At 35.4% G+C, this 22,055-nt stretch overlaps 1 pseudogene; it reads left to right on the plus strand.

The window, feature by feature from the left end:
- LOC130678899 (E3 ubiquitin-protein ligase UBR3-like) overlaps positions 1-22,055 on the plus strand; it is a 189,951-nt pseudogene that overhangs the window by 99,563 nt on the left and 68,333 nt on the right.

The raw sequence follows: 22,055 nt of genomic DNA on the forward strand, positions 1-22,055 counted from the left end.
GAGCTCCGTAGAACCTAGAAATTTGAGAATTTGTAAACTGACCAGTTAGATGTTGTTTCATACATTTTAATTCATTCACTAGACACCAGCTTGCATAATGATATCCAAGCAATTTGTGGTTAATATAGTGATTTTCTTTCTTAAATTTCATGATTAAATATCAAGAAAAAAAATTTTATTTTCCTCCCAAGCATGAAACAGACCTGGTCCTGCTTGAAGAAAGAATAAACTCATCCCCAAGGTAATATCAAAGATTCTTATTTAATAGTACATGGGAGAGGACCGTGAGAATGTGGGCAAAGTTGGGTCAGGCGATAATTGCTATCTTCCAACTATAAAATAAATTCATCACAGGGATTAAAGGATGGCAAAAGGAATACAGTCAATAATATTTAGTAACTTTGGTGACAAATGGTAACTATACTTACTGTGATGAGCATTCAGTGATATATGTAAATATAGAACCACTATGTTGTGGACCTGAAACCGATATAATAATGCCCCTCATACATTTCAGTTTTAAAAAATGGTAAGGAGCAATAGTTCACAAATAGATGTTCTAGAGCTTATTGGTTTTGTGAAGTATAAATAAAATATTAAACTTGAAAACAGTTTGCTAATGAATAATTTCTGCTGTTTTTATTAAAAACAATCAAAAATTAATATAAAGAACTACTACGTGGAAAAACTTGTGATAGAAAAGTTTCATTCCATATCTTTAAACATATCAACACATATAATTGTATTATTCATATTATGCATTTTATCTGAGGAAAGAAATCATTAGCAATTTCCATGAGGCAAAAGTAAATATAGAGGGGGAGCCATTGAAAATTCCTTTAAAATTTAATTTTCTTATCACATATCCCCTTTCTATTATACACATTTGATATTAAAAAACAAATACAGTTTTCAAAGTGAAGACATAATCCACAAAAATATTGACTTTTAGACTTTCAGTTGAAGTGATTTTAAGAAGTTCTCTTGAACTATATGATTATGAGGGTCATTAAAATACATCAATTGCAATTCAAAAATTAAAAGTTATGGCCAACAGCTTCAATCATATATAATATTGAAAATCCTTTATTTCCTTAAATAATTAGAAACATGATCAAATGTTTCTTTTAAGTAAAATACGAATTAAATATAATATGAACATATTTGTTTCTAGTTTGGGATACCTTTAGACACTATCAACAAAGCTGTATCCTTCCTTTTTTAAATATGATTTTGAAGTACAGTTGATATGCAATATTGTATTGCTCTCAAATGAACAACATAGTGATTTGACCACTCTATGTACTACTGATACTCACCCTTGTAAGTGTAGTTACCATCTGCCACCAAAGACATAACAATATTATCTATATTCACCACGCTATACTGTCATCCCAGTGACAAATTCAATGTATGATTTGAAGTTTGTACCTCTTTATCTCTTTCACCTAATTCTCCTGCTCTCCCCACTCTGCATGGTAACCAGCAATCTGTTCCATGTGTTTTTTAGTCTTTTTCTGCTTTGCTTGTTTGTTCTTTGGTTTTGTTTATATTTTATAGACACATTTTATTTATTAAAGTATAATAATTATGGAAAATAACTATTAAATTTCATAGTTAACTGGTTATGATTAAGAATCTGTAAGAACATTTCCATATGTATTGTTATCAATACTTACACTTTGTCTAAGAAAGAGCCACATCATTCATTCTTTCACACAAAACTTATTTAGATAATTTTTATTTTATTATGTGTTTGCTAGTTTTTAATAATTATTAAAATTACCCACCATGCAAAATACATGGCTTCTACCCTTAAGGAATGTACAATTGAGATAGAGATAGTGCATAACATTGTGCACAATGAGATAATACAAAGCAAAGCAAGGAAATGCCCAAGGAGGTGTGACAAACACACAGGAAGCTACCACTGAATTGTTAAACCCAAACACTGGTGAAGGGTCCATGATGGCTTTTACTGAGGAGATGAATTTTTACACATCTCCTTAGGGTCCCAGAGAGCTATGTCCTGAAATGGATTGGAAGATGAAAATTTCAAGAAACAAACTGCTGTAGGAGATATTTTAAACAGTAGTTCTAAAAACTGAAGTCTCTAATTAGAATAGAGCTAACGATTCATATCAACTACACACCAGATTTCTGAATCTGATCACTGGGCTCCTTGGCTTTTTAATCTAACTCATTTGTTGGCTTCTTTCCCTCCAGAGAGACCCCATGGAGAGAGGGGATGGATGGCTACAATCTCACCACCGTGACTCACTTTATCCTCATGGGGCTCTCTGACCTCCCCGAGGTGCACTATCCTCTCTTTGTTGTCTTTGCCACCATCTACTAGGTCACCTTGGTGGGAAACAGGGCCATTCTTTTGGCCATCGGGATGGAGAGGAAGCTGTGCACACCCACGTATTACTTTCTGGCCAGTCTCTCCCTCTTAGACATATTCTGCCCATCAGCTACTGTTCCCAAGATGCTGGACAACATCCTGACTGGGAATCACAGCATTTCCTTCCTGGGCTGTGCTTTGCAGGTTTATTTCCTGGTGGCCCTGGTAGGGACTGAATTCTTCCTTCTCTGTGTCATGGCTTGTGAACAGTACGTGGCCATGTGCTTCCCCCTTCGAAACAATCTCATCATGACCGAGGCTCGCTGTGCCCTGCTAACAGCTGGGACCTGAGCAGTAGGGTTTCTCAATTCCCTCCTTCATACTCTGTCCACCTTCTGCCTGTCTTTCTTCAAGTCAAATCAGAGTAACCAGTACTACTGTGACATCCCCCTACTGGTGGCCCTCTCCTGCTCATCCAAGTCCCTGATAGACATGGTCGTGTTTGTGGGAAGAGAGATTTTGGGGGTTGGTGCCTTCCTGTCCACATTTATCTCTTACATTTACATCATATCTGCCATCCTGAAGATCCAGTCTGTGGAAGGGAAGCGCAAAGCCTTCACCACATGTGCTTCCCACCTCCTGGTGGTCTGCTTGTTCTATGGCACTGCCACATTCACCTACATGCAACCCTCTTCTGGTGGACACTCTCCTGCTGGCCACAGCCTCATCCCCATGCTCTATGGTGTTATTACCACAATGTTAAACCCCATGATCTACAGCTTGAGGAACAGAGAGGTGAAAGGTGTAGTCGGCAGTGTCTTCTGTCATGGAGCATGTTTACAGGAAATGCAACAGTAAAAGAGAATGTCTTAATGCTTACTTTTAAATAGGACAAATTCATAGAAAGTAATTTTCAATTGTTACAGAACATACATACAATACACATAAATTTATAGATACACAGATACATGTAACTTTATACCTATATCTGTATGCATCTTTATCTCATTCCAATTGAAACGTAAAGTGTATCATTCAAAAGTAGGTATTTTCAGGTGTATACAGAGAACTGTTAATGATCACACAAGTAAGAGGTGTAAATGAGCGTGTCTTCATTTAACTGGGGTGTGTGTTCACATCCACATCCATATCCATATCTGTACCTATACCTGTGTCATCTGTATATTTTATGTCTATTTTTAAACCTATATCTGAACATTTATCCACAGGTCTTTCCCTTCTTTCCACTGTGATACCAGCTGCCTAGGCTGATACGTCTCTCTAACGTTATGATCTCTCTCACCCTGTCTTTCAGCTTCTGCTCCCACTCACTCTGTATTCCTCTGCTGCTCCCCCTTTTCTGGTGACCCTATCCATTTTCAGTAAAACCTGTGTCTCCAAGGAGAGCACTGTCTTTTCCTGTCTGATTTAGATATCTAATTCAGTTTAAAATATTACTGCCCTCTTAGCTTCAACATGTTCAAGACTGAAAGCACCTTCTAACATACACACAAACACACACACCTTCTAATCAGCTGCCATGTATTCTTGTTACCAGTTTTCCCCAGGTACATAGACTAAAATCTCTGAAACTAGACTCTGCCTTGAAATCCAGCACTTCTTTTCAGGGTCATTAGACAGCTGTTGTTGTTGAGGGAATGGTGAAACTTTCTCACTCCATTCCCTTTTCCTGTCACCTCAGAAAAAGTAACGTTTTCTCTATGTTTATGTAATACACTGCTTAATCTGCAATCATGTATCATTCTCTCTATAGTTTTCCTAATAAACTGGGAATCCCAACAACTTTGGAATTTAGTCCACAGTCAGGTGGTCACTGTGAATATCTACCGCCTCTGCACTTCTGATTCTCCTCGGTCTATGGCATCCCCTATCCTCTCTTCTCCTCTACCCGCACTTTGTCCTCCATTGTCATTATGTGATGTGATCACAGCACTAGTGATTGGTCCTACATTATTTAGAATAATCCTGTTACTTCCTTTTCTGTATGTTATTGATATTTTTATTCAATTTAAAGCTTTACACAATAATGGCCTCATCATATGAACTTGTGCCACATCAGACAGTGTATGTGAACTTTTGCATGCGGTCTTATGGAAACAATTAAATTCTCCCAAACGCAGCATTGCCCAGACACACATCCTCTATGATACTTCAGAGTTGCCCATAGCAGTGGCAGCTCACTGTTACTTGATTTTAGACACAGTGGAAAAATCCATAAAGACTTGAAGTAAGAAACAAAGTAATAATACAACTATACTATTAGAAACCTGATATTTATTTTGTTTTTTTTCCTCATTTTATTCTAACAGAGTTTGCATGTGGTTTTAAAAATTCAGTTCTGCATTGTATAAAAACCCAAAGATTTTGTTAAAATGTAATACTATATAAAATTGAATAAAATCTTAAAAACACAACTAGTTGTCTATTTTAACAAATATTCATATGTTTGCTTAATATTTTACCTTTTATTTGAATGTAATATTATTTGTGGTGATGGTGTCACATCTGTGTTACACAAACCACCCTGAAATATAATTATCTCTTAAAAAACAGTAGCTATCTCACATTTTTTGCCCAATTCAGGTTTTGGCCAACAATAGAAAGATTTTTGGATAATGGTTAGAAGAAGAAAAATAAAGGACTACAATTTTCTGTCTTTTTTTATAAACATGAAATCATGGCAAATAAGGTTTCTTCTTATTGTGTAAAAGAAACCATTGAACTCTTATGAACATAATGGGTTACTCTGTTTTCTGTGAGATTATGAATGTACTATACAAAACTTAAAATAATTTTAATTTAAGTATAGTTGATGTATAGTATTATATTGATTTATAGTATATTACTTAGTTGATTTAATCATTTTCTACATTATTAAATGTTCATTCCAACTGGTGTAGAGTCTGTCTACACAGAAAGATGTTATAGAACTATTGACTAGCTTCCCTATTCTGTACTTTAATCCCTGTGACTAATTTATACGATGATTGAGATTTTGTGCCTCTTTATCATCTTCACCCGTTTCACCCACCCACCCCAGACCCTCCCGCATGGGGACCATCAGTGTGTTCTCAGTGTCTATGCCTATTGTTATTTGGTTCATTTTGTTTGGACTTTGGTTTCTTGGGGGTTTTTCATTACCAATTCAATTTAATTTCACTTCGTTTTGTTTTTAGATTCCACATATAGGTGAAAACATATGGTATTTGTCTCTCTCCACCTAGCTTGTTTCATTCAGCATGATGACCTCTAGTTCCATCCATGTTGTTGCAAATGACCAAATTTCTTTCTTTTTATGGCCGAATATCATTACATATATCTGTCTACTGATAGACATGCTAGTTTCTCCCACATTTGGCTATTGTAGGTGATGTTGCTGGCAACACAGGAGCGCATTCATCTTCCCAAATCAGTGATTTTGTTTTCTTTGGGTAAATTCCTAGAAATGGAATTGATGGTCATAGGTGATTTTTATTTGTAGTATTTTATTTGTAGTATTTTATTTGTAGTATACTGATTTCCATGTCTTCACCAATTTTCCATGGTGACTGCACCAAAAAGAGTGTTCCCTTTTCTCCACATCATCGCCAATACTTGTTTTTGCAATGTGGCCATTTTGACTGGTGTGTGGGGTAACATCTATTGTGGTTTTGACTTGCATTTTCCTGATGTTTAGTGATATGAAGTATTTTTTTATGTGCCTGTTGGTTATTTGTATGGTATGATGTTGGCTGTGGGTTTGCCATCTATGGCCTTGATAATACTGAAATACATGTCCTTTTTAATATTCGTTGAAAGTTTTTATCATGAATGGGTGTTGAATTTTGTCAAAAGATTTTTCAACATCTGTTGAGATGATTTTTGTCCTTCCTTTTGATCATGTGGTGTTTCCCATTGATTGATTTTCAGATATTATACCATCCTTGCTTCCCTGTGATAAATCCTAGTTGATCGTGGTGAATGATCTTTTCAATGTATTTTTGAATGTGGTTTGAAAGTTAAAATACAAAAGTAGCAAAATCAACTACTTTTGCAGATTATTTGAAGGAATCCTGAAGTTAAAGGTGATAAAGTTGACATATACATATCTATATCTATATCTATATATTCAGTGGAGGAGGGGGAAACAGAAATGTAGGCTGTTAGAAGGTATTCAAAATTAAGCAACTAACAAAATAACATAGGCTGCTATTTATGTAACATGTCATATATAAAACACATGGTAAGTACAAAACACACACCTATAATAGATATACAAACACAGAAAAAGGAATACAATATAGCAAAAAGGAAAGTCATCAAACAATAGTGTTTTAAGTAGGAAAAAAGAGAACTAAGAGATGAGTCTTTGAAAAGATAAATAAAATTTTAACTAGGCTATCAAAATATAAAAATACAATAGTAGATGTAAAAAGATACATTACAACTAATCCTACAGAATTACAAAGGATCATAAGAGACTAACATGAACAATTACATGCCTAAAAATGGTCTAAACAAGAACAAATGGATACATTTCCTAGAAACACTTTCTACCAAGAGGGAATCATGAAAATATAGAAAATGTTAACAGACCAATAGTAAGATTGAACCATTAATAATAAAATCTTAAAAATAGAAAACTCCTAGGACTAATGTATTTATTAGTGTATTCTAGTAATCATTAATGAATTAATACCAATACTTCTCAAGGGCTTGCAAAAATTTTAAGAGGGGAGAACATCACCAAATCCATTTCACAAGGACATAATTACCCTGATACAGAGCAAGATAAGGAAACTACAAGGAAGAAAACTGCCGTCAATATCCCTGATGAACATAGATGCAAAAATCTCAAAAAGGTTCTGACTTTTGTGACTTTCATTCAACAAAACATTGGAATCCTAGCAATTATGCAAGACAAAAATTTACAAATATCCAAATAATGAAAGAAGTATTAATGTTGTTTCTGTAGATGATGTATTTTTTGTAGAAAAGTACTTAAGACGAAAAAAAAACCCAGAAATTGATTTTTGCATTTCAACAACATGGATTGACCTAGAGGGTATTTTGCTAAATGAAATAAGTCTCAGAGAGAAAGAAGAAAAAATATCATTTTCACACCAGAAGGATTTCACTTACCTGTGTAATCTAAAAACAACACAAACACGTTATAAATAGACTCATAGGCACAGGAAAGAGACTGGTGGTTGACATAGTGGAGGAAGGTAGGGGATTGGATGAAATAGTTCAAAGGGGAAAATTAATGAGATTATTAATCCTAATCTGGGTGATCATTACATGAGCATATAAACATCAAAATTCTTCCATCTGTGCAGTAAGAAATGTGCATTTTAGTGTATGTGCATTGATAAAAGCTGACATAAACAAGAGACAGAAAATCACTAAGATTCCACCAGGAAGTATTAAACAAAAAAACTAAACTCACAGGATACAAATCTACATACAAATACCTAATGCATTTTGATACATTAATAATTTATGTATAAAAGATATGAGACATATCTTACAATTGCATCAAAAGTATACTAAGACTAAATTTAGCCAAGGAAGTGTAAGGTCAATAAACTGAAAATTATTAGACATTGATGAAAGAAATTTTAAAAAGATACAAATACATGTAAATATCCCATCATGTATAAGAAGTATTCATATTGTTAAAATGTACACACCACCCAAAGTTATCTATAGATTCAATGCAATTCCCATCAAACTTCCAATGTCAGTTTCCACATAAATAGAAATCAAAACTCTTATCATATGGAATAAAAAAGAACCTTAAGTTACAAACACTACTGAAAAAAGTACAGAGTAGGTATCACTCTTCTTTACCTCAAACTATATTATGAAGCTATATTATGCAAAAGAGTGTGGTACCAGCCAACAAAACCTTATACTAGACACATAGACCCATGGAATAGAATTAAAAGCCAGAAGTAAACATACATATATGGGCAGCTAATATCTGATAAGGCAGCCAAGAAACACAATGGAGAAAGGATAGTGTCATAAAATAGAGGTGGTAGATGTGTTAACCAACGTTATGGTGTCAAATATTTTGCAACAAATATATCAAATTATCATTTTGCACACCAAAACTTATACAACATTATATGTCAACTCTATCTCAGTAATGGTGGGGAAAATGATACAATTATAAATTATGTGTGTCCATTTCTCCATAATGGTTACTATATCTAAATGAGAGGTTAGTTTCAGGGATTTTAGTCCCTGTAGCTGGAGAATACTGATACTAAAAATACACAGCAACTGATAAGGAGTGTTTGTGGTTTGTGTATGTGTGTGTGTGTCTGTGTTAGAAAATGGTGCTTTCAATTTTGATCATGTTGAGAGTAAGATGAGAGTACTTTACTGAACTAAATTAGATAACTAAATCAGAGATAAAATAAGTCCTCTCTGGATAGACAGGTAGATCTAAGAATGTACAGGGTCACAGAAAGAGGGATAAAAGCAGATAAATACATAGTAAGTAGAAGAAAAAAAGACAGGATGAGCAAAAGGATAATTTTATGGAGAGAGCACAGGCATTCAATCACATGAAGAAAAGAAGAAAAACAAACATCTATGAATAGACATTTAGATATAGATGTAAATGTAGATATAAAAATAGTATTGGTTTAGCTATGGTTATGGATATGGCTATGAACATAAATTCTAATTACCTTAAAAGATAGGCTCGGTTTATTCTTATATTACTGTAACTAGTATTCTCTGCTACTCATGAAAAGGTTTATTTTGGGGTTATATACTTTAAGTTCCTGTTGGATTGAGATACAACATATGCATATATAGATATGTAGGCTTTCAGATAAACTAAAATCATGTGTATGTTTGCATGTTTATAATTTCAGTGTGAATAAGTGTATTCTATGTGTCAAATAAAATTATTGTCTATGAACTCTCCTTATAAATGTGTTCTAAAAGGATTACTGACTTTTCCTGTTTTACTGTTACACTCAGTGTAAACATGCTCAGTGACATAAGACCTTGTTGAGTGCCCCTTTCACCTCTGTTCCTCAAGCTGTAGGCCGTGGGGTTTAGCATTGGGGTGATAACCCCGTAGAGCATGGCGATGAGTCTGTCCCTGTCTGGCTAGTGGTGACTTGAAGATGGACGAATGTAGGTGAAGATGGCTGTGCCATAGAATAAACAGACCACCAGGAGGCGGGAGGCACAGGTGGAGAAGGCTTTGTGCTTTCCTTCCACCGACTGGATTTTTAGAATGATGGATATGATGTAAATGTAAGAGATGAAGGTGGTTAGGAAGGCACGAATTCCCGAGACACCTCCTGCCACTAAAACAAGCATTTCTGCCATGTAGGTGGATGATCAGGAGAGGGACACCAGTGGGGGATCGCCACAGTAGTACTGGTTAACCCGATTGAACTTACAGAAAGACAGGCAGAAGGTGGACACTGTGTGGAGGAGGGAATGGAGAAACCCTGCTGCCAGCTGGGTACAACAAGCCTTTGTCATGATGAGGGTGTAACGGAGGGGGAAGCAGATGGCCACGTACCGGTCATAAGCCATGACAGCGAGAAGGAAGACCTCAGTCCCCACAAGGGCCACCAGGAAATAAAGCTGCAAAGCACAGCCCAGGAAGGAAATGCTGTGATTCCCAGTCAGGAGGTTGTCCAACATCTTGGGGACAGTAGCTGATGGGCAGGATATGTCTAAGAGGGACAGACTGGCCAGAAAGTAATACATGGTGTGTGCAGCTTCCTATCCATCCAGACGGCCAAGAGAATGGCCCCGTTTCCCACCAAGGTGACCTTGTAGGTGATGGCAAAGACCACAAAGAAAGGATGGTGCACCTCGGGGAGGTCAGAGAGCCCCGTGAGGATAAAGTGAGTCACGGTGGTGAGATTGTAGCCATCCACCCCCTAGCTCCACGGGGATCTCTCTGGAGGGAAGGAAGGCAAAAAATGGGTTAGAGAAAAAAAGTCAAGGGGACTATTGATTCTAAATTTGGCAAGTCATTGTGTGTGCTTGGTGATGAATATGTTACTTATATTTTAATTAAAGATTCCATTTATTGGATCTGTTGTTAAAAACATCTCCTGACTTCATGCTCTTCCTTGGAATACTCATCCTCAGTTCCTTACCACGAGGAAGCCCTCTGAGACTTTGGAGATGTTTAAAAATTCACCTCCTCATTAAAACCATTGTGGACCTGTCACTAGCATTTGAAGTTTCACAACTCAGTGACATAGCTGTTTTGGATTCTTGAAACTGATGGGAATTTACCTTATTTTGTTTTTATTATTTCAATGTTTACAATTTTATGCACTGTCTCAATTCTAAGTATCTCAAACGCAGTAGCTATATATTTTATAATGTATGTAATTTTGGGGGGATATTTTTCATGTACAATATTATATTGGTTTCAGATGTACAACAAACACAGTGACTCAGTACTTACCCACATTCCCAGCGATTCTTGCCATGGTCCATGTACACCCCGCTACCAACCACCATATTACAGTGTTATATTTTATAATCCTTTTTCTTCACTTCCATTCCTAGGCCCAATTCATTTTATAATTTGAAGTCTGTACCTCTTTTTCTGTCACCTTTTCAACCATCTTCACACCCCCATTTTACTTTAAGTACAAAAAAACAAACAATAAAAAACAAATACATGGTAAACAATTTTAATAAATTTCACCAATGAACATACAATAAAGAATAATTTACTTTTTTGTATAGGTGCAGAAGAATAAATGGTGCATCTCCTGGTGAGATGAATTGTATCTGTTGTTAAGAATAAACATGGAAATGTTTTTTATAATAGAATCACAATAATTTAAGAATGAATTTTAACAGGTGTTCTCCAGAATTAGTATAGTTTGATAAACTTATGTAGCATACAAAGTATAAACTAAACAAGCTAGAAAACAGGAACAGACTCATAAACACAGAGAATAGCCTGCTGGTTACCATGGACAGGGGCAAATGAAATAGGTGCATTAGATAAAGAATTACAAATTTCAATGTATTAAATAATTTAGTCACAGGGATGGAAGTACAGCATAGGTAATAGAACTAATAATATTGCAATGTATTTTTGGTGACATATAATCACTACACATCATGATGAGCATTTGGTGATGTATACAATTATTGGATCACTTTGTTCATCTGAAACCACATAATATTGTATATCATCTATTTCGATAAAAAATTTTAAAGAATAAAGGACAAATAAAATGTTTGATAGTGCCTAAGTATGAAGAAAATTAGAAACAAATATATTCACATGATACTCAGTTCCCATTCTCCTTAAAATAAATATTTCTGCATGTGTCTAATTGTTCAAAGAAATATGAGATCACAGAATTAGGTGTGATGGAAGCTCTTGGCCATTGTAACTCCTTTAATTTTTAAATTACATTTGTATGTATTTTAAGTCCTTATATTCATGTTCAAAACTATTTATAAAAGCAACCTAGCTGAAGGTCTAAAAATCAGTACTTCTATGGATGGTTCTGTCACATTGAAAACTACTTTTTTAGTATTAAATGTGTATGACAGAGAGGGAGATGATTAGCTAATAAAATATAACCATCATTTCAGTGCTTCTGGCTCCACATTTATTTTGTCTACTGGAAATTACAGATGATATATTGGCTCAGATAAAATGTACAAATGATACAAATTTATATATAATGATTTACTTTTACAAATGGAATAAAATTTTCTACCACCTTTCTTTAATGCAATATTTCATTATTTCCTTCTTATCCATCTTCTGATTTCTTACTTTGTTTCTTTTTGTCCTTCCTTCCACCCATTTGTCTTTTGAAAACTGCAGAAAATATTCAGTTGACAAATTTTTCTATTTTATTATTTCTCTTATGTTTCATTAAACTAATAGACTCTTGAATATCTTCCTGAGGGCTACTACCCCTTAAATTTAATTGAAATAAAGTTAATTGAAATATAGTTAATGTACATATTATACTGGTCTCAGTGTACAACATAGTGATTTGAGAATTGTACACTTTGCTAAATGCTCACCATGATAAATGTAGATATCTGTAGATAATATCATACAAATATTCCACAATATTATTGACTATATTCTATGTGCTGTGCTCATCCCTGTGGCAACTTGATTTTACAATGGGAAGCCTGCACCTCTTTGACCCCTTCTCTCACTTAGGCCATCCTTCCGTCCCTCTTCTCCATGTGATGTATATTTAAGCAAGAATCACTGATGTTACTTGGATGATTTTATCTTTTATATTCTCAAACCACCCCAGGTCTGTATCATGCTTTTGAGGAAAAGACAATGTATTTCTGTGATATTAAAGTCATGATATTTAGGAAAGAAAATTACAGTACTGACCAGAAAGTGTTTGGATATAATTCAATCAGCAGCTGTTTAGTGGCTAAATGAAAATGACTGAACAAAAACACCCACCTTCTCAAATGTCAAGGTGCTGTAAAGCTGCCCAATTTCAGTTCTCTACATCTTTATACATTCATTTATTTTGGTATCATTAATCTACAATTACATGAAGGACATTATGTTTACTAGGCTCCCCCCTTCACCAAGTCCCCCCCACATACCCCTTCACAGTCACTCTCCATCAGTGTAGTAAGATGCTACAGAGTCACTATTTGCCTTCTCTGTGCTGCACTGTTCTCCCTGTGATCCCCCACACCATGTGTACTAAACATAATACCCCTTAATCCCCTTCTCCCTCCCTCCCAACCTATCCTACCACATCCCTCCCCTTTTTTAACCACTAGTTCCTTCTTGGAGTCTCTGAGTCTGCTGCTATTTTGTTCCTTCAGTTTTGTTTCATTGTTATACTCCACAAATGAGGGAAATCATTTTGCACTTTCCTTTCTCTGCTTGGCTTATTACACTGAGCATAATGTCCTCAAGCTTCATCCATGTTGCTGCAAATGGTAGGATTTGTTTCTTTTTTTATGGCTGAATAGTATTCCATTGTGTGTATGTACCACATCTTTATTTATTCATCTACTGATGAACACGGGTTGCTTCCATATCTTGGCTACTGTAAAAAGTGCTGCAATAAACATAGGGGTGCATATGTCTTTTTGAATCTGAGAATTTGTATTCTTTGGGTTAATTCCAAGAAGTGGAATCTGGATCAAATGGTATTTCTATTTTTTTTTTTTTTAGGAACTTCATATTGCTTTCCACAATGGTTGAATTAGTTGACATTACCACCAACAGTATAGGAGGGTTCCCCTTTCTTCGAATCCTTGCCAGCATTTGTTGTTCTTACTCTTTTCGATGCTGGCCATCCTTACTGGTGTGAGGTGATATCTCATTGGGGCTTTAATTTGCATTTCCCTGATGATTAGTGATGTGGAGCATCTTTTCATGTGCTTTTGGCCATCTGAATTTTTTCTTTGGAGAACTGTCTCTTCATATCTCTGCCCATTTTTTAATTGGGTTATTTGCTTTCCTTTTTGGGTGTTGAGGTGTGTAAGTTCTTTATATATTTTGGATGTTAACCCCTTGTCAGATATGTCATTTACAAGTATATTCTCCCTTACTGTAGAATGGCTTTTTGTCTGTTGATGGTGTCCTTTGCTGTACAGAAACTTTTTAGTTTGATGTATTCCCAAAAGTTCATTTTTGCTTTTGTTTCCCTTGCTCAAGGAGATGCATTCAGGAAGAAGTTGCTCATGATTATAGTCAGGAGATTTTTGCCTGTTTTCTTCTAACAGTTTTATGGTTTCATGACTTAACAGTCAGGTCTTTGATCCATTTTGAGTTTACTTTGTGTATGGGGTTAAGCAATGATCCAGTTTCATTCTCTTGCATGTAGCTGTCCAGTTGTGACAACACCAGCTGTTGAAGAGGCTGTCATTTCCCCGTTGTATATCCATGGTGCCTTTATTGTATATTAATTGGGCACATATGCTTGGGTTAATATCTGGACTCTATTCTGTTCCACTGGTTTATGGGTCTGTTCTTGTGCCAATACCAAACTGTCTTGATTTTTGTGGCTTTGTAGTAAAGCTTGAAGTCAGGGCGCATAATTCCCCCTACTTTATTCTTCCTTCTCATGATTGCTTTGTCTATTCGGGTTCTTCTGTGGTTGCATATGAATTTTAGAACTATTTGCTTTAGTTCATTGAAGAATGCTGCTGGTATTTTGATAGGGATTGCACTGAATCTGTAGATTGCTTTGGGCAGGATGGCCATTTTGACAGTATTAATTCTTCCTATCCATGAACATGGGATGTGTTTCCATTTATTGGTATCTTCTTTAATTTCTCTCAAGATTGTCTTACAGTTTTCAGGGTATAGGACTTTCACTTCCTTTGTTAAGTTTTTTCCTCTGTATTTTATTCTTTTTGATGCAATCATGAATGGAATTGTTTCCCTGATATCTCTTTCTGCTAGTTAATCATTAGTATATGGGAGTGCAACAGATTTCTATGTGTTAATTTTGTATCCTGCAACATTGCTGAATTCAGATGTTTGATTTAGTAGTTTTGGGGTGGATTCTTTAGGGTTTTTTTGTGGTATGTGATCTATTCTTGAAAATGTTTCATGTTCAGGTGAGAAGAATGTGTACCCTGTTGCTTTTGGGTGGAGTGTTCTGTAGATGTCGATTAGGTCCATCTGTTGTAATGTGTTGTTCAGTGCCTCTGTCTCCTTACGTATTTTCTGTCTGGTTTTTCTGTCCTTTGGAGTGAGTGATGTGTTGAAGTCTCCTAAAATGAATGCATCACAATCTAGTTCCCTCTTTTATTGTGCTAGTACTTGTTTCACATTTTTGAGTTCTTCTTTGTTAAGTACACAGATATTTATAATGGTTATATCCTCTTGTTGGACTGACCCCTTTATCATTATCTAATGTGTTCTTTGTCTCATTACTTTGTTTTCTGAAGTCTATTTTGTTGAATGCATGTACTTCAATGCCTGCTTTTTTCTCCATTAGTTGAATGAAATATTTTTTTCCATAACTTCAGTTTTAATCTGTGTATGTCTTTGGGTTTGAACTGAGTCTCTTGTAGGCATTATATAGACAGGTCTTATTTTTTGTCCCTTCAGTGACTCTATGTCTTTTGATTGGTGCCCTCAGACCATTTACATTTAGGGTGATTATCAATATGTATGTACTTATTGCCATTGCAGGCTTTAGATTTGTGGTTACCAAAGGTTCAAGGGTAACTTTCTTTCTATCTCAATGTCTAACTTAACTCATGTAATGCTATTACAAACACAATCTAAATGTTATTTTTTCCCCTCCTTTTCTTCCTCCTCCAGATTTAGTATATTACGTGTCATAATCTGTACTCTTTGTCTATCCCTTGTCTGACTTTGGTAGTTGATTTAATTTTGCATTTATTTAGTAATTAATTGTTCCACTTTCTTTACTATGGTTTTGTTTGTACTGGTAACAGCTATTTAGCCTTAGGAACAGTGTGGAGATGGTTTGTGGAAGAAGTAAATTCTCTCAATTTTTGCTTATCTGGAAGTTGTTTAATCCCTTCTTCAAATTTAAATGATAATCTTTCTGAGTAGAGTATTTTTGGTTCAAGAACCTTCTGTTTCATTACATTAAATATATCCTGCCACTCCCTTCTGGCCTGTAACATTTTTGTTGAGAAGTCTAATGATAGCCTGATGGGTTTACCTTTGTATGTGATCTTTTTTCTCTCTCTGGCTGCTTTTAATATTCTGTCCTCATCCTTGATCTTTGCCATTTTAAATATTGTATATCCTGCTGTTATCTTCCTTGAGTCCTTTTTGTTGGGAGATCTGTGCTCTTCCATGGTCTGTGTGACTTTCCTTCCCCAGATTGGGGATGTTTTCAATGATTATTTCTTCAGAGACCCTCTTTATCCCTTTTCTTCTGTCTTTTTCTGGTATCTTTATAATGTGAATATTGTTCCTTTTTGATTGGTCACATGGCTCTCTTAATATTCTTTCATTCCTAGAGATCGTTTTTTCTCTCTCTGCCTCAGCTTCTTTGTTCTGTAATTTGTATTCCATTGAGTCTCCTGTCACTCTTGTAATCTGCTTTCAAGTCCTTCCATTGTATGGTTCAGTTCAGCTATTGTATTTTTCAAAGTCTCCATGTCTGTCTTGAATAGTCCCTGAGATCTTGAATATGTTTTTGTAGCTCTGTGAGCATGTTTATGATTTTTACTTTGAAATCTTTATTGAGAAGATTGGTTATCTTGGTTTCACTCTCCTCTCTGGTGTTTTAGGGATTTTGGATTGAGCAAGGTTATTTTGACATTTCATTCCTACCTTAATCCTATGGAATGATAACTTTGTGTGATTCACTCCCTTTAGTGACCAGGATCTTTACTCTCTGGGGTGTTAATGTTGGTTGCAGGCATGTGGCACTGGTGCCTGCCAGGATGACGGAGTATTCTCTCATTATGATACTTCTAAAATGTAAAGTAGGGTCAGATTTAATTCATGCTTTTCTGTTTTCTTGTTGTGAGCTTGTTTTTTTTCCAGCTCTTTTTACCTAGGGGCTCTAGCACTCAGGCGTCCTAAACCTCAGAAGATCAACTTTATTTATTTAGTAGCAAAAGCATTGTTAACTTCTTTGTAAAATTTCCATACCACTTCTAGTGTTTCCTGAGTAGATTATCAAATGAAGTGTTCTTTCACCTGTTTTTTTTTTTTTTGAATCTACTGTGTTTTGAATTAAGTAAACATACAATAATAACTTAAAATGCTTAAAAAAAAGTGCAACATTATTTTTGGTTAGCTAATGAGATTCTTGCTCACAATACACTAGATTAATTATAAGAAACTAGTAGTATAGGTGGAAGAAAGATTACTTAATCAGATAAACAGGAATTGGCCTAGTGATGTTAACAGTCAGAGTGGTACGGTTCAGTTGGGTGGACAGAGGAGAAAAAATTTGGTGGATTCTTGAGGAGATGATGTCTCTAGCTACAGAGGTGTTGTATAGATTATAGAGTCCCAGATCAGAAAAAGTGGGTTGTCACTCTGCTTCTTCCATTTCTTAGCAATATGAGCTAGGCTATATAAACACGGAAGGGCTCAATTTCCTTATCTGCAAAATAGGGCATATTGTGGTCTTTGATGCAGTAATCCACCAGGTTAGAAATTTCTTTAGATCCCTTGATACATCATAAAGGTCAGTGTAAATGTAAAGTGTTGTTTTTGATATTCAAGGTAGCCCATTTAGGAGGGCTCAGGTTAGGCTTTATAATGCAGTTTGGGTTAGGTAATAAGGATTATCCTTCCACATATTTTCAGAAGCTTTTAAATGAAATTTTCATTATTTTGAAAAAGGATGTCTTTCATACATTTGTTGCAGGTTGAGTGCATTCTCCTGAGTCCTTGTCCCCACTTGCAGGAAGAATTGAAAGGCGGAGACACAGTAGCAAAGCAGAGGGCAAGTTTTATTTGAATATACTCCAAGGGAGGAGTGGGCCAGCGTCAAGGTAGATAAAGGCCTCGATTTGTTAGGTGGGAGGCTTGTCTATTGAATTCTGGTTCTGTATTAGTGGAAGGAAAGGATGTGATTATAGAAAATAACTCTTAGTTTTCTGATTTGGGAGGCACCTGTTTGACTGGCAAGGTGGGATTATTTGATTTATAGGTCCTTCTTTATAGTCACCCCTCTCAGAGAGCATTTTTATTCTGTTGTGGTCTGGTTGGGGAGGGGAGGAAGTTATCTCCCTGCAAAGCCTTTGCTGTCTCCACATGGAACCCCCTCCCTGGGCAGCGTTTTTGGGCAGCTTCTTCTTTGAACCTTGTCTTTCCCTTTTCTGGTGGCTCGTGTCTGTCTTTCTACCTAACATTCCTAACACTGTTTTCTTGATTATTCCTTTGAATTTTTGAAAGCTTATATATATTATTTTATTTTTCGACACTAAGAGATATATTCATTTTAAAGATAATTGTACAGTTGTGCTAAGTTCTGCTTTTGCAGAAATTTACTACAACCTTCATTTAGATTTTAGTTTCCTGTCATAACCTTGGTTTTAATTTTAACATTTTGAATCACTTTAGAGTAAATGAGTAAAAGTGAATCCTAAAGCCAAATAGAAAGAAAAATAACTTGATTCAATCAAAATATGATACAGACCTAGGAGTAAAATAATTTTGAGGGAAGGAGTGATCTAATGACAGAGAGAAACAGTAGTATCCTTTTTTGCTTCAAGGATAGTTACTCATTTTTAGAAAAAAATCTTTTTTGTAAAAAGGCTCTGAACTTGTCTGATTCTCTGTTATATTTCTGCTAGTGATTGTGAGAGTCTATTCTTGTATTAATACTTTTATGTACATTCATAATGGTTATTGTATGTATATATGGTGTGTTCCCTGGACTACATACCTCTGGACGTTTAGGGCCATTTCTTGTATTGGATTTATATTCCATTCAGAGACTAGCACATGGTACGTGTGTTATAAATGCTTACTGGATTTCTTCTTGAATTACTCTAGCATAGATTATCAGAGTTTTGTAGCCAGAGATACTGCTTAGAGCAGTACCAAAGGGCACTGGTCCTGATTATGGAATTACACGGTGTAGATTCTTCTTTCCTCAGATCAAATGTTACAAAGTTGACATGTAGAATTTTAGTCATGGAAGACTGTGAATTTATGGTGGACACTAGAAGCATTTTATTTGAAAGAGGTGACGTAGTAGCAAGGGAACCTGAACTTTAGAGTCAGATAGACTTGGGTTTGAAGTTGGTCTCTATCACTTATAACTGAGTGATCTTGGTAAACTTTTCATTCCTTTTTTGTAAACAAGGATAATACCACAAGGTTTTAATAAACATTGAGGTTGTGAAGATGTAGTGTTAAGCAGTTAGCACAGCAGTAGCTGGGCATATCATTGAAATCTTCCTAAAATATTTGTCTCATGTTAGTAAGTGTTTTCATGCTTTTTTTTGACGGTAGCAGATTTCAAATAAGAAATCTAAAGCTGCATAGACAAATGACATGCTATTTTCAGTTTTAGAAGCTAACTGCTTTAATTAAAAAGATTAATTACATTTTCATAAGACATTGCAAAAGAGAACAGCTTGTTTATTAACTGACTACCAACTATTCTAAAATGAACTAATACGAGTATCTGCTTCTACTTCAAGCAGCTCTGAAGCATAAAGCAGAGATGAACAGGTCTCCTGTTGTTTTTCTGATTTTTAACATTAAAAACTGGCCCACCTGCTGTGAGGATTTTATTTCTGTTGCTGCACATCTTTAAATAAACTGGGAAGGCATTTTTCACCGTGTAATAATTTCAACTCTTAGATGCTTATGACGAGTCTTGATTTAATGTTGGAACTTTGTTTACTATTGTTTAAAAATAATTTGGTCATCTTATATTACCATATGTTTCTTTTCAACATAAAAGTAAAATATAAAGTTTTACTCCGTTTTTATGGCTCTCAAATCTTTCTTCTTATGTGGTCTCATGTCAGACCTTGGGCCTAATGTTGCTCTGGCTTGGCCATGTACGTACTACAGACTCAGGGAGGTGAAGTCAAGTTCAGGCCCAAATGCCATTTGACAGAGGCTAAAGGAAAATTCAAAGAAAATTATTTTAGGAAGAAAAGTTTAAGCCTGTTTATAGGTTTAAAGGGAAGGAATTAGCAGGAAAGGAGGAGAAGAAGGCAATTAACTTTCAAAATGATATGTATTTTGATTACATAATCTTGGTCTCTTTTTTGTGCATATTATATGAAACCCTTGTTAATGTTAAGATACTTTGTAGGGCTATTCTTATGAGCACATTTTTACTTTAATAAGATGTGTGGAGGACACATCATGGAGAGCAGAAATTGGAGTCAAGGAGACCAGTTAAGGAACTTTATTTTAAAGAACTCTCTCCCCCACAAAAAATGATACAGACTTGAATGTTATAGTGGGAATGAATAGAGGTCAAAATCTGTGGCTTGAGAACTAATACATATAGTTGTATTAGTGTAAGGAAAGGATGTGATTATAGAAAATAACTCTTAGTTTTCTGATTTGGTGACTTAATAGATTGTAGAGTTTTTTAACTAAAATGAATAGAAAGATGCATGGAGAAAATGACAAGTTTTTGACACACTGGTTTTATATTATCTGAAGGACATCACAGTGGAGATTTCTGGTTGGCAGCTGAGTTTCTTTTTTTGAGTTCTGTTGAGATGTAGGCTTGGAAGATAGTTAAATTTACTGATTAAATCACTCAGGGAAAGGAAAATAGTTTGAAGGAGAAGGGAGTAGCACTAAGAATAGAACTTTGAGGAATATAAACATTGAAGGGGCAGGCAAAGAAACAGTCTTAAAAGGAGGTGTAAACTAAATGGTTAAAGAAATTGGAGAAAAGTCAAGAGAGTAGCACTGTAGAAGCCAGAGGGAAATAGGCAGGCAAAGAAAGCTGTTAGTGTCAGCTGCTGTAGAGTGGGTAAATACCACGTAGACCATGTCAAGTGATCAGCAGCAGTATAGTTCACACTGAACTGTGGTATAACATTGGGAGCTTGTATTTTATGGGGTGGAGAAAGACTAATAGAAAATTTTTCTTTCATTATGTACAGAGATATTAGGAAGCTATAACTTCATGAAGTTTCAAGTTTAAAGATACTGGCTTAGGGCTGGCTGTCAAGTCAAGTGTTCTGTCACAAAAATACAAAGTTCACAGTAGTATAATAAAAAATCATTCAGAGGTTTATGTGGGTATATTTAGGTTTGTTTAAACTTATTTAAAATTAATTGTATTTTTCTTTTTTCTTTTTATTTTTTTTAAGAGTTCTTGTCTCTTGGCAGTATCAGTTGGCTGGGAAAGTCGTGTTTATGTACAGACACGTGGCTACACATTGCATACAGACTGTCATAAATCTTACATGGAATCTTTACGGGTAAGTAGAGTGAAACATTTCTGGTGGTATGTATCTTTCTAGGTATTAGATATTTTTACAGCAAATACATCCCATTTCCTCTTGAGTGATTTTTCACTGTTTGAACTATCCAGCCTGAGAGTTCCTTGCCTCTACAACTTCAGGGATTTCATTTTTTTACTTCACTTTAGCAACTGACTTCTGTAACTATAAGTTTAGACTTTGCTACTCTAGCTTTAAAATACTAAGTTTTAATGCCCTACCATATCCTCTTATTATATGATTATTCTTCACATTCTCATTTTTCACTCTCAAATGTTTGTTTTGCTTCTTACATGAAGCTCTCTAGTCCTTTAAACCCTTTTGCATTTTTCCTAGCATTAGCTCTTCCCTAAACTTACTTTCTTGTACTATCCCCATCCTGTTCTTAATACTGGTCATTAAATCTACCTTCTTTGATTCTAGACCGAGGCAGCTAGTCCTGCTAGTAAAATTATAAAACTAAGTGAACTGGTACCTCTACAAGTTTGTACTTTCCTATAATAGTAGCTTAGACTAGGATCCTGGCCTGTACATACTACTTATCAATTCATTTGCCTGTCTTTGATCAGTTCTCTCTTCTCTTTCCTCAGCAAATATTGCAAATCTTTCCCTCCCTCATCCCAGACTCTTTGCCTAAACCCAAGGAGAGATTGTTGTCTCTCACATACTACCTCAGCTTCTTGCCTTATTATTCTGTTCTTGATAAATGTCCCTGCATCCCAACCAAACCTCTCCTTTTTACTCCTTGAGGCAGTATTCCTTCTTCTGTTCAGGAATAATTTTTCTGCTAATACTTTAC

This window comes from Manis pentadactyla, chromosome 13 (assembly GCF_030020395.1).
Source record: "Manis pentadactyla isolate mManPen7 chromosome 13, mManPen7.hap1, whole genome shotgun sequence".
NCBI lineage: Eukaryota > Metazoa > Chordata > Mammalia > Pholidota > Manidae > Manis > Manis pentadactyla.